Source organism: Podarcis tiliguerta (genome assembly GCF_965153285.1).
Source record: "Podarcis tiliguerta genome assembly, chromosome: 2".
Taxonomy (NCBI): domain Eukaryota; kingdom Metazoa; phylum Chordata; class Lepidosauria; order Squamata; family Lacertidae; genus Podarcis; species Podarcis tiliguerta.
In genome coordinates, this window is record NC_139535.1 from 73,777,658 (window position 1) to 73,789,716 (window position 12,059).

A 12,059-nucleotide genomic window follows, 5' to 3' on the forward strand; every position below is an offset into this window, starting at 1 on the left:
CAGACGCGGAAGTCCATTTCTTGCATTCGATGGTGGAGGGCCGGCAACACAAAAGGTCTTGTCTTCACAGCCCAATTAGTCTCTCTGGGTACCATTCCACTATTTTGCTTCCTAGGGAGGATGTAATACTTTTTGAGAGACAGATTGAGCAGTCGAGAGAGAGTCTGAACAATGCTGGTTATTTTCCAGGAAGAAGCTTGCAGGAGGTCATGCATACTGCCAGAAGATAAAGCTTCCAGTTTGTCTCCTATTCAAACAATGCTCAGTTCTCCTAGTCTGAATAAGTGATCTGCATGCCAGGTTTTTTCAATAATGCCTAAGTAACTGGAATGTTCTAAACTTAGATAGATAGATTCAGAATCTCTTTCAGTGACTTTTCACCCAACTGAATTACATGTTTGCTGGGAAAGGTCCCAATAGGCTAGGAATAATTTTCTTAGTCAGCAATGGAGTTGATTGAAGTTGTAAACCTTAACCCCTTGCTCCCGGAAGCATGTAAGTAGGAAGCTGACGGTGTTAGTCTTTTTGCAAGTGAGTTCCTTCTTTCTTTAGTGTCTTTCTCTGAACATCAAACTGAAAAAGGTATTTGAGAGCTGAGCTACAAGTTCCCCTGGCTAACCCTGAGCTTCAGGTAGTGAGTGATGTGTCATGTAATACATGATGAACACATTCACTTTCCGGTCCAGAGGAAATTATTTTTGGATGTCAAGTAGACGATATTATGGAAATACACTAGAGCAGGCATAGGCAACTTTCGGCCCTCCAGATGTTTTGGCCTACAATTCCCATCATCCCTGACCACTGGTCCTGTTAGCTGGGGATGGTGGGAGTTGTAGGCCAAAACATCTGGAGGGCTGAAGGTTTCCTATGCCTGCACTAGAGATAGAAAGCAGGGCTATTCCACCATCTCTACTGAAATATTAGTTCCATTGAGCTTGCCTTGTCTTCAGTGGTCAGCAGGCATGCCATCGGATTGCCACAGAGGGAGTGTTAGGAAGCAGGGCTACTCTGTCCACTCTGCTGAGGGTCTAGCTAACTTTGTCTCTTCCTGAATGGTTTGTTACAGCTTGATACAGTTTTTAGATGTAACATTTAAGAGCAAGTGCCTGAGATTGTATGCTTACTTCTTCTCTCCTCATCTCTTTTTATGTCCTGTCTCTTCAATTATAAGCCTGTAGGCAGGAACTGTCTTATTGATCTTATATAAGTTGTTCCAGGGTCTGTAGCAGTTGAATCTCTGAATGAATGGATATACCTTGTCCTGCAAATTTATATGCATGAGCACTAAGGTAGCAAGCAGTGTGCCTGTCATTTCACATGCTGCAGTTGCCAAGGTCTGTTTTAAACCAGAGGTAGTCAATGTCATGCCCTCCAGATCCCAACTCCCATCATTCCTGACCACTGAGCTTGATGGGAGTTGTAGCTCACAACAACTGAATGGTAGCATATTGGCTACCCCTTCCAATGCAAGAAGCAACTTTATACTAAATTAGGCCAATCGTCCAGCAATTATCCAGTAATGTTAGCTAGTCTCAGTTCTTCACAGAATGTTCAGGCTATTAAGTTAATACATGAAGAAGTGGGAGGTCTTTTCCAGCCCAAGAAGCTTCAAAATGCAAGCCAGATGGAAGCCAAGACCATAACATGCAAAATATACAGTAGGCCCTGCCACTAAGGCGAACCCTTGAAGAACCCAAGACTTTTGAAAGATTGGTGATGAAAATCAGGGAGGCAAAGCTGAGTTCGAGTCTCTATGATGGCTTGCAGGCCCATGAAAACTGAAAGGGTGATTTAAAGAAACATTTTCATATATCTTGCTTGACTGTGCAATAGGAGAACAGGAAGCAAGCCATGCTGGTGTTATTTGGTGCAGGCATCACCATTTCAATTCTTGGGCAAATGTGGGTATTGTGTTATAGATATCTGCCCAGGATGAAAAGGCTCCTGGAAATGGACGGTTGTTCACAAGCAGCTGCTGGGAATGCTGAGAAATCTGTGATGTGGAATTCAGATAGTAGAGCCCCATGACAAAGGAAAACAACAAATCTTTTGCTATAAGAAGTTAGTACTAGGTGAGGCAATCTCCAGCTTGGGCACTCAAAGTTTCCTGTTTATCCCCAGGCACACTCTTCTTTCCTCAGTGCCCCAATTAGTTTTCTGTGTCTTCTCTGATGCTTTTGTGTCAACTGATTTCACCAAGAGCACTTTGTGCTTGGGTGTGCATTAGGTCTTTATAGGGGCCAAATAATGGGGTAAATATGACTTGGGAAGACAGGCGAACTAATGTCAGTGTAGTGAAAGAAGCAAAGATCACCAGTGTTGAAGCAGTGATTCTTCAACATCAACTTTGTTGGACTGGTTGTATTTTTGAGATGCCTGATTATCATCTTCCAAGGCAACTACTCTATTCTGAACTTAAAAATTGAAAGCGTAATGCTGGTGGTCAACAAGAGAGGTTTAAAGACTCTCAAGGCAAATCTTTAAAAATGTAGTATGAACATCAACAATTGGGAAACATTGGCCTGCGAGCACTCCAATTGGAGAGCAGCCTTTACCAAAGGTGTCATGGACTTTGAAGACGTTTGAACTCAAGACGGAAGGGAGAAACGTGCTAAGAGGAAGGCACGCTTGGCAAACCCTCACCATGATCACCTCCCCCCCAGAAACCTATGTCCCCACTGTGGAAAGGTATGTGGATCCAGAACTGACCTCCACCATCACTTACGGACTCACTGTTAAGACCGTGTTCATGGAAGACAATCTTAGTCAGCTACAAGTGATCGCCAAAGAAGAAAAAGAAGAAATCAGGAAGATTTGAGGGTTCCCTCCCTTGAGTCAAAATATGATATACGGTAAATAAACATCCAAGCCAGATTAAGTCCCTGCACAAAGCCTTGTGTCACTGTTCTTTCTCTTTCTTTCTTTCTTTCTTTCTTTCTTTCTTTCTTTCTACACCAGATTCTGCTTCTTTTTCCTGCATCTCTCTCTGTTTGCAATAAGTGAGGCTGTCCAAAATGTGGCCTGCGGAGGACAGGAGAGGTCTGGATTTTATTTTATTAGTTAAAAGCTTGATTCAAGGGGTGTTTGTTTGTTTTCTTAATCCTGTATCATTCTGCTTTAAGGATGTCTAGTTGCATCCTTACTTTGTTACTTGGTGCTGTCAATGGATATTACATTAGTCACCAATACAGAGAGGAAACCACACTGGAAGCCTGGAATTCTTGGCATGGGCCTTTAAGTTCAAATTTCTGCAAATTCAGTATGCAGGAACAGCTTAGTCACCAGTCTTATGTATTTGTACTTGCATGTTAATAGTAGGGTTGCTCAGAGAGGAATCTTCTCAGTGCTGCTCTTGAAACAACAGGCTGTGTTTGATATTGTGCACACTGTGAACAGCCAATGGAAACAGGAAAACCGCTGGAATTGTTAAAACTCAATAGCCAACTAGATGAATGGGGCTGGGCAGCGAAGGGACATCTTGTAAACTGAAGGCAATTTGACCAGGTAACCAAATTTAGTTTAAATTTGCTAATCTGCAGGGCAGGTAATGCGCTACAGAAATACATATATTGCATCTGCCAATGTGCATTTTAAAATTGAATTGTGATAAAGGGTGGCTGCAACTTCTGAAAACAAATAGTGTGTCTGTGTGTGCCAAAACCCTGCACAAAGGAAAACCAAAGAGGGAGGTTTTAGGGAATTACTACAGCTCTGGCTTGTCATAACATGCTCCCAAGTGCCCTATTGGAAGGTAGATTGAGATCTCTGGATCTGGTACATCTGTTTCCCATGCTCCATCCCAGTGGTTTGAAATACTCCATCTGGAACTATAAGGAGCTCTGTTGGAGCAAAAATCAAGTGTCTTGTTTCTGCAGGGTTTGGATATTTTTACCCCTACCACAAAGGACAAGAAACATTTACCATATTTATTCCTGAAATAAGATACTAGTAGCTGAGATATTTTGGGCAGGATTGACCTAACAAGCCCCATCGGCAGAAGCCCTGCACAGGGACTTCTGCTTATACAATGGGGCTTCCCACCCCCTCCCTCCCTCCCTCTGTACACCCTCAACCCCCTGAAATTGGCATGGGGGTGGGGTTTGGAGAACCCACAGAACAGAGCAGGGGGCAGGCAAGGAAAGGAGGGATTGTTCTATTGGAACATTCCCTGATGGAATTCCCTGTTGGAACATGGAATGTTCGTCATAGCACGACATTGAATTCTGCACATTTGGCGGCGGCGGCGGGGGGGGATCTTATTCTGCTTCATTAGAGCAAGAAGTCAACACAGAAAAGGTGTTTTAAGTTACATCTCACTCCCAAGTTATGGTGCCCTGGGGTGATGGAACACAAGATTTCAGGCAAAGCTCACAGCACTTGTAATAAGTTTGACAGCACTTCTCTCCTTATTTTAGTGTTGCAAATTGTTCTTATGCTTTTTTGGGGTGGGGGCAGCAGTCCTTACTTAATGGTGAAAGGAGGCACTGGTATGCCTTAATCCCATTAGCACTGGGATTGCCCCTTTGGAGTTGATTGGCCAGTCACTGTAATAAAGGGGTCCTGCCACATTTACTCAATGTGCCACTTACAGTAACAGCATCACAGCAGCGAAACTGGAGAAACAGGAATGGGCTGGTTAACTTTTACTTACACTTAGGGAGAACAAATTGTGCCTTTAATCAGTTGCTGCTCAGAGCAGTCAGGAAAGGAAGAAAAACCAGAGAATAATCTGTAAACTGCCGTAATCGCGAAACTCCCATCGTATCAGTTATGAAATGCAAACAAAGACAGGCGCTTGCAAATATACTTATTGAATATACTTAAATGTACACATGCAAATATTTCTGCTTACATCAGCAGTCCTACACCTGTGCTTAGATTGAAATGTATTTCTAAGCATTGATGAGGCTGGATCTTTAAAAGCCTTAGTCCCGATGATGTATGAATGCACTGGAGGCGGGGAGAATAGAAGACTTTTAAGTTTCTTCTCTGTTACTGATTTAGTTGAAGTAAGTACATGGTTGTAATGTATACCATCCTGGAGTGTGAGCAATAGGGCAAAAGTCACCCAGTTAAACCTGGTTCCCAGATTTTCTGGATGGGGCTCTGGCAAATGAGATAAACTTTTTGCAATGTATGATCTTGCCTTAGGTGGCTCGAGAAGTCACTGTGAGCCATTATCTGTGGTTGTTCCATACCTAGGCCTACTGAACCTTGAAGTGCATAATTTTTCATAGCTACTATAAGAACTTTGTTGGGAGTGGTGGTGGGGGTTTTTACTGAGCAGGGATGGCTTTCCAGGTGTTGACTTCCACCAGGCAGGTCCATGATCAAGGCTGATGGCAGTTGTAGTCCAGCAACACCTGGAGCTTTAGAGCAGGGGTCAGCAAGGTTTATCTTGCCTGGGCCAGATCAGTCACACGGAGATCCCTCCATGGGCTGGATTGTGCACATGTGTGAGCACACCTGCGCACGATTTTCGGCGTCTGCGTAGATGCGATTTTCAGTGCCGCGGAAGTGAGTACCCACGCTGTGCTGTGCCAGTTTAGTGCAGCGTGTGAGTGGGCAGCTCGGTTGGGGGCGGCTTGTGGGCCAGTCAAATGACCTGCGTGGGCTGCTTCCGGCCCATGGGCCTTAGGTTGCTGACCCCTACTTTAGAGAGTAGTTTACCAAACTGTTCTCTGAATTGCTTCCTGCCCTCCTTTAAATGCTACTCCAGTAACAACTGATAGAGGGGGGGCAGATGTTTCAAGAACTGTGTGTCAAACCACTCTCTGAAGCACCTCCCAGCCTTCTACTCCTACTTCTACTCCAGCTATGTTTAGCAGGGAGATGGGGCCTCAGAAAGTGGTTTGGCAAACTGCTTTCTGCAGTGCCGACTCCCCTCCCTCGGACGTTGTTCTTTCCTCAGCATCTTGCCTGGGCTGCCCACAACCTGCCCACCTGCTGTTCTGTTGTTTCTCTGTAGTTGGTGTGTCACTTGCCTTCAGCCATGCAAGCTGCAGTGTGACCATTTTTCTTACCCAGACACACTATAGAAAGGGAAATGTCTTTAAAGAGAGTGTTTAAAGAGAGTGCTCACTTGATGTTACTCAGTAGGGTTTGGAAAATATCTTTGGTTTCAAGGTATTTTCTGTGAATATCATAATAATGGCTGGCTCCCCAGGGCCATTTTTTTTTTAAATGTCCACAACTCTGACATTCCTGTAATGGATTTCTTTTCCTTTTTTGGGTGGCAGTTGTAAAAATGTATTTAAAAATCATACTGTTAAGTTCACCAGACAAAGAGCAGAAGCAAAAGCTTATCTTACTCAATGCCACCAAGAGTGACACCAATAAAGATGCATATCACACATTGCGTGTGGACCTTCCAGGAGCTGAGATAATATTTAACATATCAGAACATTACTTGCCCATCTGGTGGCTTTTCAGATTTGCATGGTGCTATACATGCATCCACAATTATACATTATGAGTTCCGATCACTGCCTAAGCTTCCATGCCAATATTTTCATAATGTTTCTTGGCTACTGTTAGGGAAAGGGTCTGGCCTGGCAGTTTATGTGTGAATGTTATTTGAATAGTGGCGTACAAACTGATCGGTCTGATAGAGCTATGGAGATGTGAGCTTAAATTCCCTATTCCCAATTAAGTGGAAGCAATTTGAGCCACCGCAGTCTTGCATTCTTCAAAGTAGCAGTTTCTTAACTATGCTTATTTAGAAGCAAGTCCTATTTATTTTAGTAAGACACAGCCTCAATCTATAAATTTTGGCCTATTACTTTTTTTCTTTTCAAAGAAGATTTATTGAATATTTCAATATCAAAAAGCAAGATATATATGGCTACAAGCTGTAATGGTTCTAGGGGTTGCTCGTGCGTAAGCTTGTCCCAACCTCTGGCTGGGTTACCTTAGTGAACCTTTCCTGTCCGGGCAGCCACTCGCCTGTGACTGTCTCAATCGCTGGCAGAATCCGTCAGTGGGCGTTTCTAAAACTTCTTCCAGCAAAGAAGCTCTTTGACGCCAAGTCTTCGCCTACCCTCCCTGCGCGCAAGGAGGGCGTAGGCAGCGGAGGACCCTTCCTCTCCCCGCTGGTCCCCAGCAAGGAATCATGGGACCGCCTCGCCGATTCCCCCATCTGCCCCCCTTCTCCACTGGAGCTACGTTGATTCTCTTCCCCAGAAGATGGGCTGCCTCTACCACTCCCAGGACGCTCTCTGGGAACCCTTTGGAGCTTGCTCTCTCCCTCGGACACTGATGGCAGTTCCCTGACACAAGCTATAAACAGTGAGATGAACTGATTATAGCAAACTTTTGGAACCACTCTACAGTGTTAATTTGGGGAGAGTGCTGTGTGCAACAGTTACAACATAGCACAAAATTAGACAGTGCAGACATAGTAAAGCTTTCCCCATAATTGTATTTCCATACTAGAAAAGTTTTAACCTGTTGAATTGCCCACCCTCTGACACACTACTTGGATTCTTGGCTTGAGGAAACACAAAGGGTTTTTTAAAGAAATTAGTACACTGTCTCATCATCACTTCAAAGTATAAGATACACAAATGTGTGTCCACAAGCAGAAGTCTAAGGATACAGGGCTAGGCATGATCTAAGATGTTGTCCCAACATTTGGCACACCCCTCCCACACCAGTTTTTTTCAGGTGGCACCAAACCCCATAAGTCACCTACTCCCTCTCCTGGGTCAGCCTCTTGGCCCCCTGCTTCTGCCACACACTTGCCAGAGCACTGCCAATCCCTGACACTTTTTGGGGTTCCTTGATGGACAAGTTGATGTGTATCCTGAAGGCAGAAAGCTTAGCACTTTAATACAGCAGAACTGCACCTAAGTAACCTTCTTTAACAAAGATGTTTTCTTATTATTTTCCTAGCAGGCAGGTCTAGTTTCTATGCAAAAATGTGCAACACTTAAGCAAACCCCATCAATCTTCTTCCAGTATTCTATTACCACCTTTACCTCAGACCAGGAAACCACAGACAGTTGCTCTGTTTAATATGTTTATATTCAGACTGTGGCTTTTTAAAAAACAAGAAAACAGCTGAGGTAGATAAGCAAGAGGATGCAAGGTCAACTTTTCTGGCAGTCAGCTGTGCATATTTTCTTTTAATATCTCTCTCTCTCTCAATTCCAAGAAATAGCCCAGTATTTCTCTTCTTGAAAGCGAGCAAGCTTTTGAATAGCACCAAATTGTTCCATTCCTGCTTCCTTGTATAAGAGCTGAAATAGATGTGCGTACAGAGGGCAGACTTTGCTAGAGTTTCCTATAGAAATGACATGGCACACAAAACATCCCTCAATTTTGATCGCAGAGCTCTTCAGGCTAAAATCAAAAAGCATTCTGAGCAGATGGATCCAATTGTGACTGCCCAGCCCTGATTCATAGCCAGCCTTGGAGGGAGCACTGTCAGCTCAAAAATGAAAAGACCACCCCTCCACCCCCACCACCCCTTCACTGATCCTGTCCCACGAAGTGCTTCTTACAAGAGATTTTTCTTTTACATGTAGCATCGCTTCAGTTTAAACACATTTCTTGTGCCATCTTATGAGTGGGAAGAGGAAGGCAGAACAGTTTGTCCTCAGCAGATCTTGTTTTCCCAACTGCATTATACATGTGTTAAGAAATGTGCAAGATTCCTTCCCGTTCCATCATCTACCTGCCTAGCAAACACCCTCTAGCTTATTTTAAATTCTTACTTTGTTTAGCTGGTCAGTGATGAGAACACTTTTGTTGTTCTAGTATTCCTGCATGTTTGCCTCTCATCAGCTGCATTAGGCTAGTGTTTTATCTTTAGACTTTACCAGCAATTGACTGCTGGAACCACAAGTTAAATTCAGTTGACAAAGTAACATGATACTTGAGTTACACCAGATGAGAGCCAATTGAAGTTGGTGGAGACCCCACTATGCCAGGAGAAAGTGAGATACATTGCCATCAATATGAAATATACACTGGCAGGACACCCCAGGGTTTCCCACACACTTTCTCCCACTCCCAAATGAAACACTATTCATTTATCCAAGCTGATTCAGTTAAATGAGAGGGCTGTTTCCATTTTCTGATTTTTTATTTTTTAAATTTTCATTCTTCTTTGACTCTCCAAGAATTGCCTCCTCCTTCTCCTTGACAGCTCCGTTGTTAGAGCATGAGGCTCTCAGTTTCATAGATTTGAGCCCCATGTTGGGTAAAAGATTCCTGCACTGCAGGGGGTTGGACTAGATGAACCTTGGGGTCCCTTCAAACTCTACAATTCTGTGATTCTTCTTCTTCTTTTTCATTTCTACTACAAGGTCATTCCTAGTTCTCCTATCTCTCTTAGTCACTACACAATATTCTCTCCTTTAGATGCTGCTTCCTTATGATCCCCCACAATCCAGATCAACTAAGTTTCCTCTAGCACAGGGATGGAGGACTTTTAATCAGAAGTTGCTCAACTACAACTCCCACCATGCCTGACCATTAACTATTCTCACTTGGACTGATGGGAGTTGTAGTCCACCAACATCTGGAGGGCCAAAGCAGACTTACATTAGGCAGGCACTTTCTCTGTTCTGTTTTCAGCACCTGCTAAAAAAAAATATCTCTGTTTAGGCAAGGCTACCCAGATAGGTAAAGCTGACCTATATTTTAACACGTGGTTTTCTTTTATAATGTCTATTTTTAACAGCAGTTTTCATTTATTTATATTTTGCATATTTTAGGGTTATGGTTTACATAAGAACAGAAGAAGAGCCTGTTGGATGAGGCCAATGGCTCATCTTAGTCCAATATCCTGTTCTCACAGTAGCCAACCAGCAAGCAGGATTTGAACACAAGAGCCCCCTCACCTCCTGCCATTTCCAGCAACTGAATGAGCTTTATATTTAAGAGAATACAAATTCTGCTAAAGAAAATAATAATAATAATAATAATAATAATAATAATAATAATAATGGCAGCACAAAAGAGTCAAATTGTTGAGAACATTCCTGAAAGAGAAGGAAATTTCCTTTGACACACATAGGAGATGCAAGTTTCTCATAATCATAATCTCTATTCACGATGAGAGGGGGCTGATGGACATGATGGCAGCAGCAGGAAGGGAAGATGACTAGGCAAGACTTTGCATGCCAGGTCCCACTCATCTGGTCCCAAATCCCACGCTTTACGCAAACAAGCAATTTCTGAAATGAAGCCCTTGGTGCTGCAGGAGGACAAAGACAAAACAAATTCTGCCGAAGTCTTTCATGACTAATCAAAGCTATTATCAAACCTTCCCGGCCAAAGTGGAGGACCAAGCAGACATCCAAAGAGACCCCTTTCATTTTACTGCATGACTCAGAAAATCCAGCAAACAGGCTGGTTAACAAGCTAGCAGCTGAAAGGGTATAATGAGTGTGGGCTGTCAATTTCTCCCTTTTTCCTTTTTCTTTAGTGCATATAGCATATTTTCTTTTTGTTGCTGTTGCTCCATGTGGTGGTGCTCAAGAAGGGCTGGTGATGGTTTGGCAAAGCATCGGGTATCTTGTGTCTGTGCACTTCAACTTCCTTCCTTTGCCCCTTCTGTCAGCTATGACTGGTAAAAGCAAAAACTCATGAGCTGACTCTTCAAAACTATGCATGCACACACACACCTGGTGTCAGCTCTCGGCATCACTGGGCAAATGCCTGGACTCTGAGGACCCAGCAAGGCCTACCAATGCTAGTGCCAAGTGTATTATTCCAGCCTCCTTATTGTTACTATTCCTTTACCTGGGGTTTGTAGGTAGATATGTAAGGACACAGGCTGCCCTTCAAGTGCCCTAAGCTGTAATGTGCTTGAGCAGAGAAAGGAGATGAATTGGTCTGGAAATAGATTGAGATCCAGTGCCATTGGCATAGCCCGGCATAAAATGACTATAACACCCAGTTCCAGTTACCCTAAGGGAGGGGTGAGAAGAGTTCCCTCCTTCTGGCTACTCCATAATCTAACTTTGCATTTGTCTTGAAAAGGGCAGGCAGGCCACGTTCTGTCATATTTTCCCAGGCAATGCAATGCAAGAAGGGAATTGTGCACATTGACAGTGATTGGTGTTACTTAAGCAACTCCAAGTTCTTAATAAAACTCTTGGGACATTTTGACTTGCGCAGCCATATAGCACTGCATGTTTGCGCTCTTGCTCTCATTTGCTTGATTTCTCTGCTCCCTTGGGCATAGAATAAATGAACACCACCAACAAAGCTATTTTTAGTCTTACTCAAGTTTAAGGTGCCTTCTTAGGATTAATGGTGGCTACCGTACAAGGAAAAAGTGATGTTAAGTATTTGCCAGCCAAATAATAGATAAAAGCATATGAATTCTGCGTTCTTTCATTGTCTGAACTTACTGAAATGTGTGTCATGCAAATCTTATTTAACTGCATGCATTGGTAGCTCAATAAGTACAACATTTTTGTAGTAATGGACCAACAGATTAGAGCAAATGTACATTTGCACATAGGCACATAGTTAGAACTGCTCTGTGTTCTGTTTTATACAGAGTAATGTTTGTGCAGCAAAGTGTCTCTTCCATGCTGCCAGACCTGTATTGATGTAACATACATTGTTATTTTTAATAATCTTTCTTTCACTTGTATTTCTCAGATACCACAAAACTCCCTCATTTTGCAACAAATGGATATCTAGAGCTTTCTCATTCTAATGGTGATCATCTGCTTCCTTTAAAAAAATGGGGGTGGAAAAGAAGAGAAGGGAGATGAAAAGCTTGTGCAAATGGCTTGTCACATCAAAATAAAATTCTTGGGGCATTCCCAACAGTTGCTGCGCCAAATGAATTTCAGCAGGAAGCACCTCACGGAATATGTTTCTACTATCCTTGTCTTGGCACAGTGATAACTTTGCAGCTACAATAATCATTCTTTTGTACTGGCAGAGCTTGACACGGGAAGCAGCATCCTTACCTGCAGATTGAAAATGATCAGAGGTGCTGATAATCCCTGACAGACTAGATGCCTCTGGGAAGCCCACAAGCAGGGCTTTAAGACAGCAGGCCTTTTCCACTATTTTCCCCCAGTAGCTGG